Source organism: Dromaius novaehollandiae, chromosome Z (assembly GCF_036370855.1).
Source record: "Dromaius novaehollandiae isolate bDroNov1 chromosome Z, bDroNov1.hap1, whole genome shotgun sequence".
Classification (NCBI taxonomy): domain Eukaryota; kingdom Metazoa; phylum Chordata; class Aves; order Casuariiformes; family Dromaiidae; genus Dromaius; species Dromaius novaehollandiae.
Window position 1 is genome coordinate 41,706,419 of NC_088132.1, and position 22,406 is coordinate 41,728,824.

Genomic DNA, 22,406 nt, shown 5'->3' on the forward strand with positions numbered 1-22,406 from the left:
AGTGGGAAGATGAACTGTAAATAACAGTAACTAATTACTTCTATTCAGCAGTGATATATATTCTCAGGCAGTTTCAGCCTTGATTTAGCTCCGAGCCAAAGGGCCACCTTATTTGTCCTGAATCCCTGGTGGCATTTTTTGAAACTACTCACAGAAAAACCATTTCTTTAAAGAGTCAGTTCTGATAGCGCAGTTATGTACAAAATAGTTCAACAAATACAAAGGACCTAATTAAAGCAATTATACCAGTAATGTTTCAGGACAGGCTGTGGTGTGGAGGCTTTGCTATGCACAGTGTAGAATACTAGGAACACCTCGTTAACAGTGATCTGTAGCTGGATATCTGTGTCTGTTTTTCTTCCAGTTCAAAGGATTTAAATACAAGGAACTTACTTTTAATGCAAACATGTATTTTTGATTATGCACTGTAGTTATTGTTCTTGCTATGAAGAATAATAAGCAGGAATATCCATTGCAGGTGATACAAGATTATGCAGCAATAAAAGATTACAAACCAGAACAAAGAGTCAAAACAAAAGAAGGAATTTTGCTTTAGATTCATGCATGCATTCAAAAAATAGTCAGTACGATGATGTACCGTCTCACTAAATACGATTTCTGACGCATTTTAGCCTTTCTTGGAGGTCTGAGAAAACCAATCTTTCCTGTTTTGTTTTATTTGCAATTTTATTATTCAGTAAAATGGAGAAAGAACTTGGTAGTCAGCACACTTATTATTAGCGAAATTTTAAAAAGACGCTACGGGAAAAAATACACAGCATTCCTTTGACCAAACATTAACTTTTGACTTCCTTTGACCAACCATTAACTTTTGAACATTAGCTATTTGACCAAACATTCCTTTGTCCAGACATTAACTTACGCAAATTGTGTATTGCAGAACTTTGTGAAATCAGGACTAATGTTACTAGATTATTGTCTGGGTGGCTTTACTAGACAACAAGTGCAAGATAATAAAAGCAAGACGAGAACTGATTTGAAAGGTCAGATTTGCATTGCAGGAAACTGATTCAGTGCATATTTTTAAAGTTAGAAATGTAATTTAAAATTCCCAAACAAAAGTATTGTGCAAAATTGAACTTGTGTTTTTCATCATTCTATCTCCATGCTCAGTACAGAGAAGAGGGATCAGTCTAGCCTGATGTTTATAAACTGCATTGAGACTTCAGGATGCCAGGAATTCTGCTCTCAAACTCCTTTCTTGTAAGTATGGAAGAAAGATGCTTATTGTAGAAGAAAGAAAAAGACAGCAATACAAATAATACCTTAGATTGTGGAACTGTTTTTTTCATGTGTGCCACACCTCCACAGTCTGGACTTATTCAGAAATTATTGCTTAGCTACTGATCTGTGTATTTCAGAAAGCATACCTCATCTGTTAAACGTCCTGATTTCTGATCTGATTAAATCTTAGCTGCTGAGTTGTACTGGTCTGATACTAACAACGCTTTTTACGATTCCTAGTTGTCTTTGCCTACATATAGGACTGCTGAGACAAGACTAAGGAGAAGAAGTTTTTGATTAAAAGATAAATGTGCTGGCAGAATTTGACTGAAAACACTACTTGGAAAGAAAGTGTGATTTTGAGTCACTTTTGTAGGGAACTTGTTACACTGTCCAGAAGAAAAGGATGTGGGAGCAGTTTTTACCTGGAGAGAAAATACAGGAATGCCTAGTGCAGACTTCTGAGCAGGCAGGCCTGGGACGGTGCTTGGGCTGGGCTTTGCCATGTTTCATTTGGTCTCCTTTTCTAAAGAAATTCAACCTGGGAGGGGTAATTCTGACCCATTACAATCAACAGGTACGTTTGGAGAAAAATGGGGAGCTTATATTGTTTACAGCCTGCATGTCACTTGTTAGCAGTGTTTTGCAATATTCCAGAAGGTGTTGTGGTATTTATTAATGGTTTGTATTGCAGTCACACCTACTTTATTTGCATTTCTGTGTTTTGAGAACTCATTTGCTGTGTGGTAAAAGCTTAGTATCTGTTAGATAGAAATGTGATTAGGTGTGTATACTGATATGCAGAGTCTGTAAATTATTGGAGGAGAAGGAAAAAGGAAGACAGATGATGTGTGTAGGGGGAGGGGAGAGGAAAAAAACTTTGAGAAGTTGAAAGGATGACTTTGAAAGTAAAGCAGTTAAGGATGATGGCAGGTTTAAGTGTGTTTTCTGTTGTGTTTTGTCTTGAATTCAAAAGGGATGAATCAAATTATTTTTAAAATTTATGTTCTAAGTATTGTCAATGAAATGTCTGGGCACAGTTCTAGCAACTTAAAACAGAACACTGTAGAATAAGTGCGGATGCAAATACCATTTGTTTTAATGGACTGTGCTATAATTTAATCCAACTATGTGCTGGTAAATAAAATCTAAAAAGATAAAAAACAGTGAGTCTTAAAAGTACTGAAGAATATAAAACTGCGTTGGTGTTAAATAGAGACTGATAACTGACAACTCTGTGGCTATTTTTAGAACATAATTTGAAACCCTAACAATAGTGACAAGACTATCTTGTCATAATGATGTATACGATACTGTGTGCACAGCTATATATTGTGCTGAGTACCCTTAGAATAAAATGTTGCTTTATTAAGAACCTAATGTGATTAGGATTCATGCAGAAGAATGATTATTTTATGTTCTTAACAGGAGTATTTACAACATAATCATATTTTGCAACTGCTAAGGGATGATTTTGGAGAATTTTCTCTAAACCAAGGAAGAACAGCATAAGAGCATGACACTACTGGATCTGCCAGCCGGCCTTTACAGAGTCTGCTTCACCCTTGCCGAAGCTCTGTAGTATCCAATGGTTTTGATGACAGGAATAGAGGTGATACCTGAAGACACTCCTCATCTCACTGCAGGTAAGGGCGCAGAGATTTTAAAACATTAACAATAACTACTGATCAAAGTGCCATATATGAAGTAACATTCTGCCACTGCAGCTTTGTGCTGAAATGAGTTTTCTTTGTTGCGATTTCCCTTTGAGAGTGAATTGCAGCCTGGTTACCCTCTAACACGTATAAGTGACACTTGTGTTGCTCCCACAAGTGCTGAGTGGTGGGGAAATGTGCTTTTGGCAGCCTCGGGAGAATCCCAGGCCTGTGATTTCAGGCCTCTAAGACCTTGACCTTTCTCATAAATTGGCTGAACATCTGCGTGATTCCAGGCTTGGCAAGTTTGCTTATTATCTCTGAGAGATTTCTGACTGTAGAACAGAAATTGGCTTGAGTAATCTCCTTGCTCTGAAAGGATCTCTGTGTTAGTACCATGCTAGGCACACATGTATGCTTGTTATTTCCCTGAGAGAAAAAACCACGAACAGAACATGATGGATCTCCCCATAACTCTTCAGCTATCCACTCTAGTAACTGTTTTTGCCAGTCGCTGTGAGTAGCTATAGCAAGAACTGGATATTCTATACCGTCTGTCTGTTTCCTGACCCTACAGACGCTGGCAACCCTGTCCCACAGTATCACTGATTCAAATGCACAGAGTTCTGGGAAAACCTGATGAGCTGTGTCTCCTGTTACAATCTGCTTTGGGGTCTACTCTCGCAGGAATACTTGGGAGTCGTGAGGACTGGCTGACTCATCTCCCCTGCTATGATTGTAATTTTCCATTTACACAGTAAACCTGGGTTTGTGCACAGAAACTGCTGGAAAATTCCAACTGTCCTTCTCCTGAGCAAGGTCAAAACCGAACTGGATGCCACAGACAGAAACCATAATGCAAACCTAACGTACACAATCTGTTGTGAGTCAGTCATGCGCACATCACTGCTTCCAATCAAAATGCTTAGAATCGATAAGTCTAATGACAACAAACTAAAGACAGCGTAGATAGTATCTGGAAGTTGCCATCAGTTGCTCTGTTCATTAGTAGCTGAGCTGATAGCATCCATTTTAGAAAACTTCTGAACTCTGAAAATCACTGAACTCTGGATCCCATTAAAATCTCATGTTATTGTATAATGGGCCATGCTCTACTCTACCTTTTGGCAATGATGAGCAAGTCTCACTCTCCAGCTGCATGGTCTTTTAGCAAATTGCGATCTTCTTCTAATTGATCTGAATATTCAGACCTCAGAATAGCACAGAGACAGCACTTCTGAGGATAACTAATGATATTTTACAAAATTCAAATTCTGGCCATCCACCAGTGTTCATTTTGCTAAATCAAAGTGCAGTGTGCCTTTGTGAGCTGATACTAAAGCTGAATGCAATTAGAGGCATGCTGAAGAGTTTACTAGAAATCAAGATCTCTCTTGACTCTGGAAAGATTTCTAGCTCATACTAAGAAGAGAAAAATAAAACCTTAATTCCTGTTCCTATGCCCAAGCTTACAGACAGCATTACAAATTATAGTGGGATAAATAGGTTGTGAACTTACAGCATGTCAAACTCTGATACAGAATCGCCCCTACTTTATGATAAAAACAAGGCAGTTCTTTCCCTTTGTCAGTGTGGGGTAGCCTATCTGAAATTACCTAGTGTCTGCCACAGTATAGGAGTATGCACACAGCTACGTGGAACAGCTGCTATGCAGTAATTTGTTCAGTGTCTGCACACTGTATTTCTTGTCATCTTTGGAAAGGGAAATGAAAGTGTCTGTCAGGCAGTAATCTGATATTTTGAGTGCCTGTACACTGTAAACCAAGGGTTCCTTTTTTTTTTTTTTTTTCTGCCTTAGGTACCACATTCAACAGCAATGGTGGTCATATGTCACCCACCATTCACTGAAGCTGCAGCTCCTGGGTGTGTGCCAAGCCCTTAACACTTTGGAGTGATTTATATATTGCAGTTTGAGGACTCATTTCATACATTGCATTTACTGGTAAGATTCCTTCATTAAAAAACAAACAAACAAAAAAGAAACCCCCAAACAGATGGGAGAATCCTGCAAATATAGATTATATTCTTTTCTGCCATTCCCTGTTTCTCATTCACACCTAGTTGTGCTGGTTCATCTGTTAGCAAGGTCAGCATGAGACAGCAGACCAGCTCAGAGAACCAATACACCTTCCAGACAGCCCAGTAAGAAGGTCCAGTTCACTGCACAGCCATGCAGACATTTGTATTGGTACAGTTAGGGCCAGTACAGGAGAATGGGATGGCAGGAGTTGTGTAGCCTGATGTTGCCACCAAAAGAAATGTTTCTCAGACATGTTTGGACAGACTGGATTGACATCAGCCACTCAATCAAGAAGTTAGCAGACAGATGTGCACACACATGTGTACAGAAGAAACAAGTTAGAAGGAAGAACCCCAAAGACAAGCAAAGCCAGAATAATCTTGTCACCTGAGTACGTATTAGAGGCAAAAGACATCTAGCCAAGTCATCAGTGGAAGGCTGAGAGCAGTAGTCTGCATCGAGTATATGTCCTTCTACAACCTGAGTTGGTGATTTCTTACGCACTTAGACTTTCTAGATCTATCCTACTAGATAGTCCCATACAAACACTCAAAGAGATTAACTGGCTGCTTTATAAAGCTAAATTACAAACTACTCTGGGCCTGTAAGTATGTGCAGATACCCACCCGGTACATACGATTTTGGATTCTTTAAAATCTACTCTGTAATCTAAAATGTCTTCTAGTTTTGATTTCTGTTATAACCAGGTTGGTGAAATGAGAGACACCCATCAAATAAAAATAAATTTGACTAAGAAAGAATTAAATATACAACATTCCAGTCATTCCCTAGTGACTAATCTGCTTGTTTCATTGAATTATCACCAACAAGGACATTATTATTCTTACTTGTGTATGTAACTCTGCTGTTTTAACAATTTAGGTGACTCATCCGGAGGAAACTGAACAAGCGACATCTATTTAACTTTGTATTCAGCCATAGCTGGAAGCCATTTAGGTTTTCTAATTTAAAATGCAACTAAAGAGAAATCACATTTGCAATGGTTGGGGGGGGGGAGGGGGGTTGATTAATCTAACCAGGAATACCACCCACTCATTGAGATAATGGAAAAAGTTTGGGATTATGAATATGAGAAATCATTGGATCCTGGCAAGGTGCAGAACCTCCTAAATTCGACTTGACTTCAGTTAAGTGAAGGACACTAAGCACTACCCAGAGGTTTACTCCTAACTGGAGAAAAGATAGAGAATTTGTCTCAGATCTAGTATCTGCTGCTGTAACATGCTAGAACTGCTGAAGTTTATCACTGGTGTCTAAATTGACAACATTACTGTTGTTTTAAATAACAGTTAAAATAGCAAGGTAATTTGTGATTTCCTAATAACGGCTGTCTTTTTGTCTCATCTTGTCATTGGGTTGTTAGCTCAGCAGGAGCAGGCTCTTCTGGCTAGCCTTATGCCCAGTCTATTTGTGGATTTGCTTGCTTGAGAATGGTGTGATATCTTTTCTTTGCTGTTTGTCCAGCTCTGCTGCCAAACAAGAGTTAACCATCAGCCCCTTGGAATCTCTGGGCACTCCTGATAAATACATATGTCCCTGTCACATGCATATGCCTGCGTGGTGTACAGGGTACGCCAATCACTGGATGGTGTCTCACATCCTTTGTTTTGTTTTTTAAACACATTTCACGATTGCTTATGTGCTTTTCTCCTGCCCTTTAGGAGCTGTGAAAATCTTTAGGCAGTGAACGGTTTGGGTGGGCCCTTGAGCTGTCATTGCATTTGTTCTCTTTATTTTGCTTCTCCCTCTTTCCTACTGATTACATTTAAAAGCTTGAGTTCATTGTTGCTAATCCCAGTCTCTTCTCCTTCTTGCTCTTTGAGCTATAGCCTTTGTGAGCAGAATTTGGAGAAGTGATAGATTCCAACTGGTTGAGCTATGAAGGGCTGAGCAGAAGGTACAATCCAGATTATTTATCAGAAAGAGGAGGAAAAAAGTACGTAGGGAGAGCAGCAGTCTGCCTAGATACTACATTTTAAAACGTACACTGTACACAATATTTTGACTATAGTATTAACAGATAAAAATGCCTTATCAATAGACATGTGCTCAGTAACTGCCTTTTTGTATCGGTGGGGATGGAATGAGACATCTTACTATTTTGATGGTGGGGAGGAATCAATATTGTGAAAAGGAATTACCTGTACCTAGCAAAAACTGCTTTTGCTGAAGGTATCAGCAAAAAGTAGAAAATATTACTATCAAAGGAAAAAAAATTGTAAAAAATAATTCTTGGGGTACTTTGACCTAATATTCAAATGTGTGTCATAGTACTGGATGAAAGAGAAAAGAGCTGCATGAAAGGTGACACATTATTGCATACTACCTGCTGCATCTTTATTAGATTAAGTTTCCTGCTCCTTCAGGAGTTTAATGTCAACTATTACAGCACTGACAATGAGATTTCTCATCTCTTTTCCTCCTGTGTCTCCCCATCCTGTTCTAAGCATTAGTCAAATGAGCTCATGATTAAATGATGAGGTATGGAACCAAAGAGAAAGATTTGCTTCAACTTCACTGTTTGTTTGGTTTTTTTTTCTTCCATGAAGTCACGTTGTTCACACTTTGGTTATTGCTTAGATGTATAATTAATGTCAGACACGCGTATTCTAACCCTTGTGCAGACAAATGTGTGACCGTGCCCAGTATAGTATCTGCATTCTTATTTTTTTAATCATATGTAGCCCGTAGTGGGGTTGCTTTTTACCATCACATGCGGTTCAGTTAGTGCTGTGCCTGCTGCCATTATGATAAGCAGTTTCCCAACAGGACAGTACTTTATGATTATGCATACGGACTTGGAGAATGCTTGCGTTCAAGAAGTGTTTGATGACAGAGAACAGTATGTGTAGAAGAGTAGGTATGAACATTGCACTATCTTGGCTCTATCTCTTTAGGCACAGATACAGAATTTGGTGTCAGAAGTGTGTTGCCTCCTGAGGTATGTAAAACTGGAAACTAAACATATTACGAAACAAAGAAGAGCAGGGAACAAAGCATTAGCTGTAGCACCACCCCAGCTCTCTATCCAGGTCAATGGACATAAAGGGGAGGTGTTAGGGACTGGATTGTTTTCGGGTCGCAATAGGAAAATGGGAAAACTCCAAAATTATAACAAATCTGGATGAAAATGGAAAAGGAAGATAAACCAGTGGTAAATATTGCTAAAATCTGGATATGTAGCAGCTGACTTGGAGATGCCATTAAATCCTACCATTTTTCTTCCAATTCAGTAAGCAGAAACTAGCTTATGCAAAAATAATCTTGTGTTAAACAAGCCATGTTTCTTTAGGTCCTTAATCATACATCAGTATGTTGTAAATGGCAGGCTATTGCACTTTACAAAAAGAAATCTAAATCTTGTGGCAGGTTGCAAATGGAGATAAAAGATGAATATCCAAGCTTACCTGGACTTTAGCAAAAACAGTAAGACACATGCAGAACTAATGAAAAACAGCAAAAGTAGAGTAGGGGTGCAGCAGACACAAGGACTGTTTACCAGCCATAAAGGACATAAAAAACAGGGTAAATGTACCAATATGTTTTTTTCCAAAAGCAGTATGTGCGACGGTTTCTGAAAAAGAAATAGTTAAGCCAAAGCTTGCAGGCAAAATAAGCTGAATGGGAGAAATGCACAATACCAGGGAGCAGTCAGTGACCCTGAGGTTGAAATTATGTTCATAGTTCACAAATACTATGTAAAATATCATAAACTATTTGCAAATCCCAAGGCAAGTATTCGGTGCAAAATAAAACAGCGTCACTCCTACAGCTAACAGAAATGATGTTAATAATACTTAACTAGGACAAGCAGTTGATATACTTGACGCACAAGCAAAAGCTGAAATGCATAAAACATGGTGGGTTTCTTGTAATTGAAACAAATAACTATAATGTTCCTGATGGGCTGGAATGTCTTCCTGTTGTCTGTCTGTTGCAAGATATAACGCTGGTGCTCCACAGGCTGATTTGAATTCTAATGGTGCAACCATTGCTTTAAGAGAAAGAAAGAAGATCTCATTAAAACAGTCAGGAAAAGAAGGCTTTTAAAACTAGAAGGATGACAAACTGGAAAGAGAATAGTGACCTTTAAGGTACAGAGGAAGTTGCATTTCTGTAGACTGAGACTATTTTAAAAAATCACTTAACAAAGTTTTCTTTCAAATGCCTGCAGCGAAGAACTGCTATCATCAGACCTGGCAAGAACAAAAGTATCTTCAGAACTTGCTATCAGTAACAAAACATCTGGGCTGATGGCCACAGTTCAGCCAGTTTTCAGATAGTTTGGTTACTCACAGCAATATATGAGATCATGGAGCTCAAGACAGACCAAAAGCCTTACCTGCTTTCTCAGGCAAATAGTGGGCAGGTAGCCCATGCTAAGTTCAGTATCACTGGCAACACTTAAACTTGCAAGTTCAAGTCGGTCCTTGGTTTGTCTGTACCAAAACTGCTTAAATAGAGCCTTACACTTTACTTACACGAAGTAAGTTGCTGTGTTACTGTGCTGCATTTGGAAGCAAACAGGTGGATGCAGATCACAGAGGATGAGAGATTGTGGTACTTGTATTTAATAAATGAGAAAAAAGAAATTATAAGAATGGCCAAAGTAGTATTTATTCCTACCTCCCTCTTTTCATCCAGAAGGAGCAGAAAAAGTCAGTTAAAATATACTGAGTTGACTCAAATGACACATTTTGTTTAGCCATGGAAAAAGATTTAAAAATAGTTTTTTATTCTGTTCATTGTTTCATTCCACTGTAGGACTTCTGGATATTTCTCTTCTGAATTAAAAAATTCAAAGTGAACCATTGCTTTAAAACACAAAATGTTTTGATTTCAGGATATTTTCATTTGAACAGTTTGAAGACAAATTGTTTCAGTTGTCCTGTACACACATTTCTCAGCAGAAAATCGTTCTGACTCGAAATTTTCACTGTTCTAGTAATGAAGGGGGACGTGAGACCCTGATGACAGTCTGGGAAATAGCTGGTGAGAAAGAAGAGCGTACAAAGAAGTGTGTTACTGGAAGCTGCTGGAAGGTGTGCCTGTAGGTGGCTGTATCTGCAGTAGGTGCTCTGCTGCAGGCTGTATTTTGGCTGATGGGTGGCTGCTGTAAGATGAGCGAGGCCACAGGCGCCCTCCGAGCTGCCTCCCCTGCCCTCCTAGGGCAACAGCTGGGTCAGCCAGGGAAGGCATTGCTTGGAAACCAGCCTCTGTCATTGTCCCTCTTCGCCTGGGGAGCACTTTTCGGTACTTCTAGGGTGGCTCCAGGTCCTTGAGGGCTGTGCTGCGACAACTGCCCGTTCTCCTCAGTTCTCTGACAGAGCACGAAGGTGAACGACGCAGTCCCTGGACTGGTCTCGGGTTTCTTCCTCGCAGTGGCTGTTCTGTGCTTCAGCCTTCAGCTGTGAAATAATGTTCAAGTATGTTCATCTGAGTGACTGGTATTCAGCTAGCTGAAGCATTCAATATTAGTAACAGTGTGCCTAAGTGTAAGTAAGTATATGTGTATGTGTGTAGGGGAGAAGGATTAACATGAACGTTTAAATAGCAAATGCATTTTCTTTGAATTTGCCCATGTTAAAAGGACTGGAGCCTTTGTCTTTGATCTGTTGTCTAAAACTCCAGCCCTGCAATTTGCAGTGTACAGACTGCCTTGTAATCACAGCAAGCCATTGGTACATTGTACACTTCAAAACTAGAATGGTTGCAAGGTAAAATCTGCTAGTGCTTTTGCTAAGATTTTTGTAGAGCCTTTCTGACTAAAGATTACTGTTTATGGAGGATCATTAATTTTAGCCTGCATGAAATTTTGTGAAAGATGTGGGTAGGCAAGTTAATACTGACTTGCAAAGATTTTATCGCTCAGGAAAAAGTTACCACAGGAAGCTCTACGCAAAAGCCAGCGGAGTAGCAAATCAAAAAAACAAATTTAATGGTAAACATTATTAGATAAGAAATAGAGAACAAACCATAAACTATGCTACTGTGGAAGTACCTCATGCACGTTATAGTTTTGATACTATACGCAGATCTGCTCTATTCCACTGCTTCCTCTCCAGATCTCCAAAAGGATATATTAGGATTTAAAAAGATACAAAAAGAGCAATAGAAAAGGATGTACAGGCTTCTGCAGTAGGACAGATTACGTGCACTAAGTACCTAGCCTGGAAAAGATTGTTGTGAGGGGACTATGACAGAGATTGGTAGATCATGAAAGGGACAGGAGATGTTAAAAGGGAACAACTGTTTGTTTTTCCTCCTAGTACAAGAACTGTGAGTCATCAGATGAAGTTATGAGGTATTTGGTTTAAGCACACTAAAGTACAGTTTGTATAAATAGCGCTTCAGCTATGGAGCTAACTGTTGAAGGATAGCGTAGGTGCCAATGTCCTAGACAGGTTCAAGAAATGATAGATTTGGCAGAGTCCCAAAGGTAAAAACTGTGAGAAACTGCATGAGTATGCTTGGAGAAGTCTCACTGAGTGATTGACCGTGCCTGTGTTTTTTCCCTAACCTTTAGCGGTCACTATCAGGACATTTGGTCCATTGCAGTGTGATATATGCTTTTTATATAGTATTTGAATTTGAGCTGCATCCACAGTGAGGGAAGAAAACTGTCAAAAGTGTTTACAATAGTGGTATTGTTTACATTATTCCACTGTATTCATCACTATGTATTTTAATGAAATACCATTCTGAAGTGTATTGCAAGTCTGTGGCATTAGTTAATATGCATATTATCTCTAAAGTAGATAAATGTGTGGATAACTAATTGGTACAGATATGCTATGCATTTTGATTTTAATTAGAAACTAATTATAAATCACAGTTGGAAACAACTTATAGACTAATAATTCATACACTAAAATTATCTTTACGGGTTGTTCGCATTTGTATTCAGGAAAGGTGAAGGCATCTACATGCTGATAGGCATTTGGTGTCCAAACAAAAAGCAGCTCACCTGATTATACATGCTGCTTGAAGACTTGGCCAGGAATTTCAAAAGCAACTTGCAATTTTGTGCTACTATGTTTGTAGATGCCCAAATAAAATTAATAGTAAGGCCTGGCTTTTCAAAATACCTAGGCCTGGATCTGGGCAATGAATCTGATATATTAATCATTCTTCTCTCCTGATTGTACACAATTATGAACACCAGTTCTTTCCTCCTCTTAAAGAGATTCAAAGCTCAAGTGGCAAGTTAAAAGAAAACACCAGGCAAAAAGTGATATAAGGATGTAATTGTCATTAGCAGAATCTGATTTCTCTTGAGTCTGTTAAATGCATCTTCAGTAAGTGCAGCATAGCCTTTTTAAGCTTAAATGGCTTGAAGTCTGAATGTTCCTGTACATTAGTCAAATGTATTTATAGTTTTTACTGGAAATCACATATTGTACCAGATCTGAAATCTTTGTCCACAGTTATCTGATTGTTCCTAGTTTCAGATCAAGTATTAGATACTCAGATTTTCCACAATCTCTTTTTTTACAGGAGCTCATTAAAGGCAATTGAGAAGCTCTGTCTATCTCAATTATATCATTTCAGTCTTTTTTCTAACAATTATTGATTTACTTTGGCAAATGATAGCCCTTGGAAGACCCACAAAAAAGGATTGCTATTCAGCTGTAACCAATGGACAAGTCCCGAATTTTACTACATATTTGGAACTCCCAGTTGAAATTAATAAAAATTTGGGGTGCTTAAAAAAATAAAGCAAATTTAGAAGGGGAGACCTGATATTTTCAAACTTATCTGGCCTTCACACTACCCTTAAGGATAGGTACCATCAAAAATATATGAAATTACATGAACATACTTCCTAATTAATTTCACCAGATACAAATAATGGGAATCTTAAATTATCTTCCATGGAGCTTCCACATGGGTGTTCTTCAGCTAAAAAGCATCTGTGTATAATTTTAAGCAATATTACATATCAGTCAGTAGCTCTAGGCACTTCAAAAGGCTAATTGAAAGCATTTTTGAATATTAGTCATGCAACAACTCATGCACAATTTCCAGATTACTTCCTCTAGAGGTCAAGTTATTGATGCAATCATCTAAGTCAGCTGGTCTGTGAAGAAGGCATAATTAGAAACAAGATCAATAGAAACCTACTTGGTTGAAATACCTAGCAGATGTTTCTAATAATAAATAGTTACAGATGTCAGAAGTCACAAGTATTGTGGGATATGATAGTAATGGCTAATTTTATGTGTGCCTTTCCTTTAAAACATGAAGAATGGTACTAACTATAATATTTATGGTTTTTGAAAAAGCCTTTTGGCTGTCCCTCACTTGCTGCCTCAACTTTTTTCTTCAACAGAGCCAACTGTTTCTGTTGCAACCTCTGCCTGGTTAGCCTCCTGGTTTGGTTTACCTCCAGCTTAAACAACAGCAAAATTTACTTTCTTGGGTCATTATTAAGGTAACTTGGATCTCTGTTGTTCTTATCCTAACAAATACTTGTCCTTATTAATAATGGTTTATTAATTATGAAGCCAGTGGCTCTGTTCTGTCCTTAGCATATTTACTCTGTGGTCAGTCCAGTGGATCAAATTAAGGTGGGAACTCCCAGCCCTAACTGGTGTTATGAAATTGCATTCTCAGGAACATTTATCTTGTGGAAAATAATGCTGTAAAAGCTGTTATCATGAGACTGTGTGCTTTATTGCCTTTTAGTTGTTCTCATGTCAGTTGTGCTCAGTTTACAAGTGGAAAGACATTTTTCTCTTTTTGGCTGTCTAATTCCCAAGGGTAAGAGATCAATAGGAAGAAAAAGGTAAAGCACAAAGGGCCTGACAGGACAGAGAAAATGAGGAGGAGGAGATTGGTGAAGCTCAGTCAAGAAACAGTAGCATCTGTTTTTAAGCTCATAGTGTCTTGACAACCACAAGCACAATTTTGAATTGGATTTGGAAGTGGAGAGAGATCTAGTAAAAGGAGTAGAGTATTATTGCCCTTCCTGGTGTTGAAGAGTAGCTTACCTTACTGAAACTCATAAATATTTGGTATTATTTCTTTAAATATAGCTATGAGCTCTTGGGCAGTTTTTTAAATGCTTCTGAAGTGGTGGGAATGCTACCAGCATGCATGTAGATAGACTGTATGTATTGCTTTCTGTTAGTAAATATAGTTTACTCAGGCGCAGAAATCTCTTCCTATTTTCTCTGTGGTATAAGGTGTGAAAGGCATGCCAATAGGGATACAACTACAGCATGAAGAGGGAAGTGTAAAAAAAAAAATTTACAAAGTGTTCCAGTGTATGTATGGATTACAGCAAAGCCAGGGCTGATTTAAAGATGAATTGTTTTTGTGTGTGTGTGTGTGTGTGTGTGTGTGTGTGTGTGTGTGTGTGTGTGTGTTTTGGGGTTCGGAGGGGAGGGGGAAAACCGATTAATCTGAATGAGCTGAGTGTCCGAAATGTAGGTACTTGTAGCTGTGATTGGGAAGCATACGTTTGCTTACCTACTTAGCCATTTGGATTCCTGATGCTATTCTCAATTTCAGTATTAGAGGTACAGTTGCACTGTATGATATTTCTCATGGTTTGAAAATCAGGCCTGCGAAGGAGAATACTTTTTGGAAGAAATATTCAAGTCCATCACTTTTTCCTGACTTGCTGTATAAAGAATAGTATGTAAATATAAATTACATTGTAATATTCATGGCTCTCAGATAAGTTAAACTAAAGCAGCCTTCAGGAGAATTCATTTCTTGTTCCAGTCATGTGCACTTGAACAACATCTACCCTTTCCTCTTCTCCTGAAGACTGATGGGCAGTAGTCATTTTGATATGCCTCCACATGCAATGTTTATATATTTACTTGAATCTGATCCAGTGGTGCAATCAGGTTACCCCTGAAATAGCAATTCTGTAAACAAAAAGCTATCATCTGTTTTGTACTCTTCAACCTTCTTAGCACCATAGTTGGTACTCAGACTGCTGAGTCTACTTTCCAAAAGTAATTTGTATTAACATCATGCTTTTGTGAGACTCCTAGCTGGTTGCAACTTTGCAATGACTTTCAGTTTATTTTCCAAATGATATCACAGCTTGCTTTCCAATGTGGTAGAATTAAGATTAGCTCTTGGGAGAATGCTACTCAGTGAGGTCAGGTTCTTTAGTAATTCTATCCATCTTATGTGCTGTGAAATCCCACTAAGGCCAAGAAAAATAGGCAGTTATTCTATCTGTGGACATTCCTCTGTGTAGCAATGGTAGAGAATATCTTACAAGAAGCAGAAGAGAACTTATTTTACATCACTAATTCTTATATACAGAAACATACAATATGAGCTAAGTATATCCAGGTATCCAAATAGTGATTTATGAAGTTTTGAGTGTACAGCTTAACGAAGTCTCCCTGACATTATATTATGGGAGCATTTCTTGAGTCCATTCTCTAAGGATGTATCCCACAGCACTCACAAAATCAATTGATGGAAAATGTAGTGCAGAAGTTCCCAGATGAACTGGTAATTCTTTTTACCATAGGTAATCTACTTCTAGTAAAACATGAAGTTAGGCCCTCAATCAGTAAGTATTTAAAGGAATACTATGCCTCAAGTTTTGAGCAGTCTGACTTCTTAAAATACCACTTTCAGATCATAGATCATGTTACTTTTTTTTTTTTTTTTTTTTTTGGCAACAATGACAGCTGGGAAAACCAATGTGGGGACCTGTCGCTGGAGGGATCTAATAAGCAGACTGCTTGCTTTAGAGTGCAGAACATTGGGATTTCATTTGTTATTACAAGTTACTCCACAGGCATCTTTCTAAACATGCTCCTGGTGGATGACATTTTCTACATTGCAAAACACTTGCCAGGGCCAGGCAGTTGGCTTGAGAGGTGTGCTAGAACTTAGTGGTGAGAATGAAACCAGAACATTTCTATAATTAGAAACTGAGCTTTCACTATGCAAGGTTTTGATATAAATGAGTCATAAAGTCTATGAAGTTACTGTAGAAGTGGTGTACAAGGACTTCTGAAAGATGTCATTTAAAAAAAAAAAAAACAACCCAAGAACGGCGTGATGTTTGCATAATGTAACTTTTCAAGCAAGATTTTTGCAGGTAATTACAATGCCGACAATATAACTTATGCTGTGACTAATAGCTAAACATTATATCTCCATGGTGCTCTACAGATGTCATGAAAAAGACTGTGGATGGATGTAGAACAGGTTCACACGCAGCAAAATAGAGGGGAATGTTAAAAAAGTGGAGGGAGGGGAAGAGGCTTGCTTTAAAATTCATTGCCGTCCTCTCTCCATAAGCTCCCATTAATTGTAATGCTGACTCCATGGAAGAACAGTGATTCAGACCTGTGAGCAGCCAATTGAGGACTGGGCACATAGGCGTTTCTATCCTGCTGTCTGTTCACATGCTGTGGGGGTGTTCGTCATAATCGCACTTTAAAGCTTTTTGGCTGTCAAGAATAAGATGGCATGCAAATTACTCCATAAATTGTGTGTCTCATAAAAAATGGAGCTGTGAAAACTACTTTATATCAGAAACCACCTTTCGAGGTTTATGAACGCAAACTGGGAACATTTGCAGAACAATTGCCAAAGTGAGTGCTGGGGGAGGGAAGAGAAACACATAACCTATTTACTGTTTTCAAAGGCAGCAGTTACTGTAGATAATGTTCCAACACTGATAATGATATGGAAATGATTAGAGCAGCCTGCCTGCAATCAAGTGTGAACCCTCACAGTCTGTCTTTGTTAGTGCTTCACCTTGAACTAGAGTATATTGTTACAAAAGACACCCCCCCCCCCCCCCCCGGCTTCCTTTGCTTCGGAAGATAATACAGTGGCTGCTCAGAATTTGTTTTTGGGTTAACAGTGTTTATACTTGACTCCAGTGCATCATAATGGATTTCCGTCTTGGGTAGAGCCTCTGGGCACTCAGTAATCGATAATGGATCAAGTAATTCGTGTTTATTTTGTAGAGGTGTATGCTGCTTCAAGCTCATGTGAGTCCCCAAGACAGGATTCCTTGTGCTGGCCTCTGCAAAGGGGTGCTCAACTGTTAGAAGATACATTCGGAACTGCAAAGTGGCTTTGGATGGAGTGCATTGCTCCCAAGATAGATGCGTGCCTACTCTGAAAATCAGTCCGGTTACTTTTTTATATGCTCTCATGCCGCCTACTGCTTCCAGATAAAGCCAGTCCTTGCTTTATCAGGTTATAAGATGATGAGTGTAAACAGACAAATTCTGTCTGGTGATTATAGATCCTTTGAGTGTTCCCAAATATTTGCAGTCTGACACTGATCTTCATGATGCCGTTGCTATTGGTGATTTGCACAAATGTTATATGTGGACAATTTTCTGTTTCAGGCATATTTTTAAAAATATTCTTGCAGTATTTGTTGTTGATGTTATATATGTTACAAGACTGAATGTGGTTTTTGTGACATGAGATACAGGGCCTAGGTGTAGGGAAAAATCAACAATTCAGGCATTCTTAATAATCAGCCATTTATTTCATACCGTCATGGAAGCTTAATAAAGGCATATCAGAAATGTAGAGGATTTTCTCTATGTGGTAAGAGACCACAAATTCTACCTCAGTTTCATCTGCTCTGGCTGTAGACTGGGGAGCCTTCAGCTTTCCAGCGTAGCCTCTGTGTGTGTGTGTGTGTGTGTGTGTGTGTGTGTGTGTGTGTGTGTGTGTGTGTGTGTGTGCCTACCATAATGTGCTTTGTTCTTGTCTAGGCTTCAAGCATACATAATTTGGAGTTTTGAGTGCTGCAGGATTCTTCGGCTGTTTTTTATGGCAGTGCATTGAAAAAGTCTTCTGTAAATATTAGATTTTTCAAAAGCAAACATTTCATTGTTCAATTTACTAGTCTGTGTTAATCATTGATGGCGGAGAGATGTCAAACTAAGGCTTTGTATTTTTTTTTTTCCCCCTTAACTTGCAATTAGAACAAAATTGCGTTTAGGCCTTGAAATTTATATATACTTGAAGAAGTATGAAATTGGAAAATCTATCTGAATCAGAGCTTTTTTTCCCTCAATTTAAAAATGATGCACTGCTATATCAAAATTTCCATTTTAAGTTATGACCAATGGCAAATGCCCACCAGGATATTTTAGGTAAGAACATGAAGATTTGATATTACCAAACTCTCAATGCTGTGGGTTTTCGGTCACATAGGGTACAGCACAGGTGGATGTCTTTGTTGCAATTTTTTCTGGAGCATACACAGAACCTGTAACTTTCCTGCCTGCTAAGTACTGGGTTACATTGGGAGGTTAGGTGAAGGGAAATGTCAGTAATGTATGTGCTCCCTGTAGCTAGAGAGTGTATCACCTAGCATGCTGGGGCACTGGACACAGGTACTCGTTAAGAGATGTGTTAGACCTAATTCCCATTGCAGTTCAAGTGATTTGGCAGGTTTGCAAGTGTATTATTTCACTGGCATTGAGAGTAGGGTCCCTCAATGGGAGAGGGATCCTGTACGGATCTGACTTGTGCTCCTGGGAGTAAATACTTGTGCAATTAACTGCAATTGTTCTAGGATTAGGCCATAAAGTAACACATACATCAGTCTTGCATTTCCTATGTAGTGTATTTTGTGTGTGTGCGCATGTATACTTCTCTAAATATATTTCATGCCTTCCTTGAAATAAATCATCCACTCCTTGTTTACCTGCAGCATCTCTCTGCTGTTGAGGAACTGGCAAAAGGGTACCTTGTGGTCACTTCCTTTCTGTTCTCAGTTGATTTCTTTTTGTGGACCTTTTTTTTAATTATTACTATAAAGCCTCCATTAATAGACTTAAGTAGCAGTTCCTGGACTTTTCTGGTTGTTGCCCTGGGTTTGGTACAACACCAAACTGCCATTCTGCTGCTTCCAGTGTCTCTGGGTGCATATAAAGAGAACATTATTTCTGATAGCTCTGTTTTGTTGCACTGCATGACAGAGAAGAAAATTTGCCTTAAAAAGCATTCATGACCTCTACAAACTGGTCCAAATTCTTCCACCTTTCTGAGTGTCTGTACTGCACTGCTGATGAAGGCAGCCAGTCAAAGCAGTCAGCATATGGTGATCCATGGACACCATTCACATGGAAGTCATTTCACCTATTCAGCTGTCTGAAAGTTGGGAGTCTTGTTATCTAGTAAACCCCCAAAGTGCATGGAGAGAAATAGCTACTTCTAATGTGTGATTTGATATTTTTTTTTTTTTTTATCCCCCCCCCATCCAAATAAAGGTAGTGAAAACAGATGATATAAACTACTATCTGAAAGCACCTCTTTTTGCCCAGTGACCACAGAGAGTGTTTAGATAAATAGCCTAGATGCATCAATTTTAGCAAATAAAGTCGAATGAAACAAATCCCGTTCTCTTTGTGGATGCCTCTCTGCAGTACTCATTCCCTGCAGGTTGCAGCAGTGGTTCTTGCAGCTTTCACAGCTCCAAAAGGCTACTGGCAGCAGAATACGTTAAAAGAAACAGCTGTGAGCAGTGGCAGCCTGTGGCTATGAGCGAAATGTTCCCCATGCAGCCTCAGACTCAGCCAGTTACTGAGTCATAGCCTGCCAGAAGATGGGAGATTATACCAGGGTTTCTGTTTCTTACACTTTTTGCCTAAACATATGCTAGTGCCTACTGTAAGGCAAGACACTGAATTAAAGAGGCTGCTGATCTGATCCAGCGCACTCTTTTTTTTTTTTTATGGTCTGTATAGTTTGTAAAAATACCCCTTTTGTAACTGTAAGAATGAAGAGAATTCTCTATTTGATTCCATCCGGACTTGGTTTTTAGAAATAATTTTACTTAACCACTATGCATTCTCAACTGATATTATTCCCCCCTGCCCCCAGCAGGGTTTCTAAACTCTGTCATGTGACCCCCAGTAGCTGCACATAAAAGGAGACTCTGGACCACATCCTGGTATTTTTGCTTATTTCCTGCTAGGACCTGAATTCTTACTACCATACATCTTTTGTAGCCATTTATACTTCCTTGCAAAGTTAGTATAAAATATCACTCTTCCAATTTGCTCACTGCTTTAGATCTACTTTGGGTGAGGATAAAAGAGAAGTACAAAAAGGAGTTGTCATTCAGTATCTAAGGAAAACTCTCATTCATGGTAGGAATGAAGAATAGTTTTCAACACTTAGCACTGTGTGACTAAGGAATAGGAATGGAAAATATTTTGAAAAGGGCAGAAGATATGTTATAGGACAGAATGAGCAGGTAATACTGAGTCCTGAAACCGCAAGGGGGGGGGGGGAAATTACTACCTGTAGTGCAGGCAGACGTTTATACATTTCAGAATACTTTCACTTGCCCTGGATCATAATGAAGCTCACTGGAGAGGGAGGAAAACAAGCCCTACACAAACAGAGAGCGGACAGGGTGCAAGGCTGAGGAAACACTGGATGTTAGAAATGCACATAGCAGCTGAGAGGACCTTGAGGAAAATGGGTAAAATCCTTCAGTTTCTGTAAACAGTTTGGAACTAGAGTATTTTGGTTTGGTTTGGTTTTTTTTTTTTTTTTTGGATGGACTAGTGGCAACACCTTTGTTCATGGACAGCACTGCTCAAGGGTAATATGGGCAGCCCTGTGAGTATAGATCAATTTTATATCTACCATACAGTTGTTTGAGCAATAATAATTGAAGTGAGGAATATTTCCTTCAGATAAATGACCTGCTAGGTAGAGCAGGAGACTTGAGTCACAGCTGATGGCCATTAACCTTAGCAGATCATTAATCCTCTAGATATGCCATGTGCTTCAGTTATGATTGCTGTTAGAAGTGGAATAACAAAATAAACAGGCTTTGGGTCCATATTCATCTTTAATGGATACAGATATGCTTAGTCAATAAGCTCAGGTATATACCTACATAGGAATAACTGACATCAGGGTGGTGTATAGCCCATAGATAGCTAATTTTAACTGGCAATTCAGTGGTCTTTTGTAGATTTTTGTTCTGAGAATGAGTCATTTAAGAATGTCTTATTTGACTAATTTGATCTGTATCCCTCACTATTTATTCTGATGTGCGTCCTGAAGAATTAATTCTGCCTCATTTGACACAAGACTTTATATGAGTGCTTGAGCAGAATTTGTCCCACTTGCTTTACAGAAACTTCTTACCTTCAATTTTGCCACTGCTTCTGTTTTTACAGTAGGAGGCAAGAGGGAAAAGTCGAGAAGAAGGAAAGCTAGTAAATTAAAGAGGGAAGCTGTGTGTAACTAGCACATACATACAAATATACTTAAGTGATTCATTTTGTTTCTAGTGCAGGTGACTAAATAATTTATATATATTTTACTTGAAGTTTACTAGATTGTGATGTATTAGAAACGGCCCTAAACAAAAGCCTCAGGAAAAAAAACTGGATATGCACATAGGAAAACTGAACCACGATCTGCATCCAAAGTCCAGATATCACCAATATTTTTTTGATGGTCCAAACCACTATCACAAGCTGGTGCATATTTCCTTTTCTTATGTTTAAAACCAAAATTTGCCATATGGGTCAAATCTCTTGCAATTATTAATAGCAGAATGCTTTGAAAATTAAAAATATCAACACTTTGAATCTGGATTTCTCATACCTACTATAAATTTGAGTTATCTCCTCCACACTGTTAAAATTTCCCGTGATTGGTCACTTTCATTATTATCTGAGTGGCAAGAATTTCACTCGACCCTTTGATGTGCATTGGTACATGTCTGTAAAGGCATGAGCACCTTGGGACTGCGTATGCAACAGGAGTGGTTGTCCTGTCATTGCTGTCACATGAGAAACAGGGTGGCTCTGTAAAGCTCAATCATTAAACCGTCTAATGGAAGTAGAGGTGACTATGACTGTTAGTTTTTCTGAGGGAAAGCTGATTGTATGCGTCTGTGGATTTTATTGTTGGCAGCTACATATATATAAATAAATGTGTGTGTGTGCATGCGTATGTGTACAAAAGGAGAAGCAACATGAACAAATGCAGACAATATGTGCTGAATGTAAACTATTAACTACCTAACCTTACAGCAGCTGAGAGATACTTTGAGGTTTACTTAGCTTATCTAGAGGCCTGACAGCTCCAGAAAACTAAATATTTGATTTGGAGGACTATTGGTTCTTAGATCTTACTTGTACCATCAACAGGACAAATCTGTTTAATTTCCTATGTTTAAAACTATTATGGGGTGTGTGGGGGATCTTTGTGACTTTGGGGGTTGTCTACTCCTATTTGTACTATGTTTTATATTGCCTACATCACTGTTTGCAGCAAGGATTGCAACATCACAGAGATGTGATTATTATGGTTTTTCACCTATGAAATTGGTAGCACGTCGCTATCAGAAAAGTGATGTTCTTAGTAATAAAAATACAGATGTAGAGCAAAAAGGCCTCATACATAGATACACTGTTTTCAGAAATGTTTCTAACTAGAAGCTTTCT

The 22,406-nt window shown here is 38.6% G+C and overlaps 1 long non-coding RNA gene across 13 annotated transcripts in view; it reads left to right on the top strand.

The window, feature by feature from the left end:
- The first annotated feature begins 890 nt into the window (after positions 1-890).
- The window catches only part of LOC135324986 (uncharacterized), a 152,654-nt gene continuing 131,138 nt past the window's right edge, over positions 891-22,406 (top strand). For 9 of the 13 annotated variants that reach the window (XR_010386209.1, XR_010386210.1, XR_010386214.1 and 6 more), the window contains exons 1-4: positions 1,013-1,224; positions 2,674-2,891; positions 4,720-4,863; positions 13,295-13,396. This is a non-coding gene — a long non-coding RNA (uncharacterized LOC135324986). The other 4 variants (XR_010386217.1, XR_010386219.1, XR_010386221.1 and 1 more) reach the window with 2 other exon arrangements.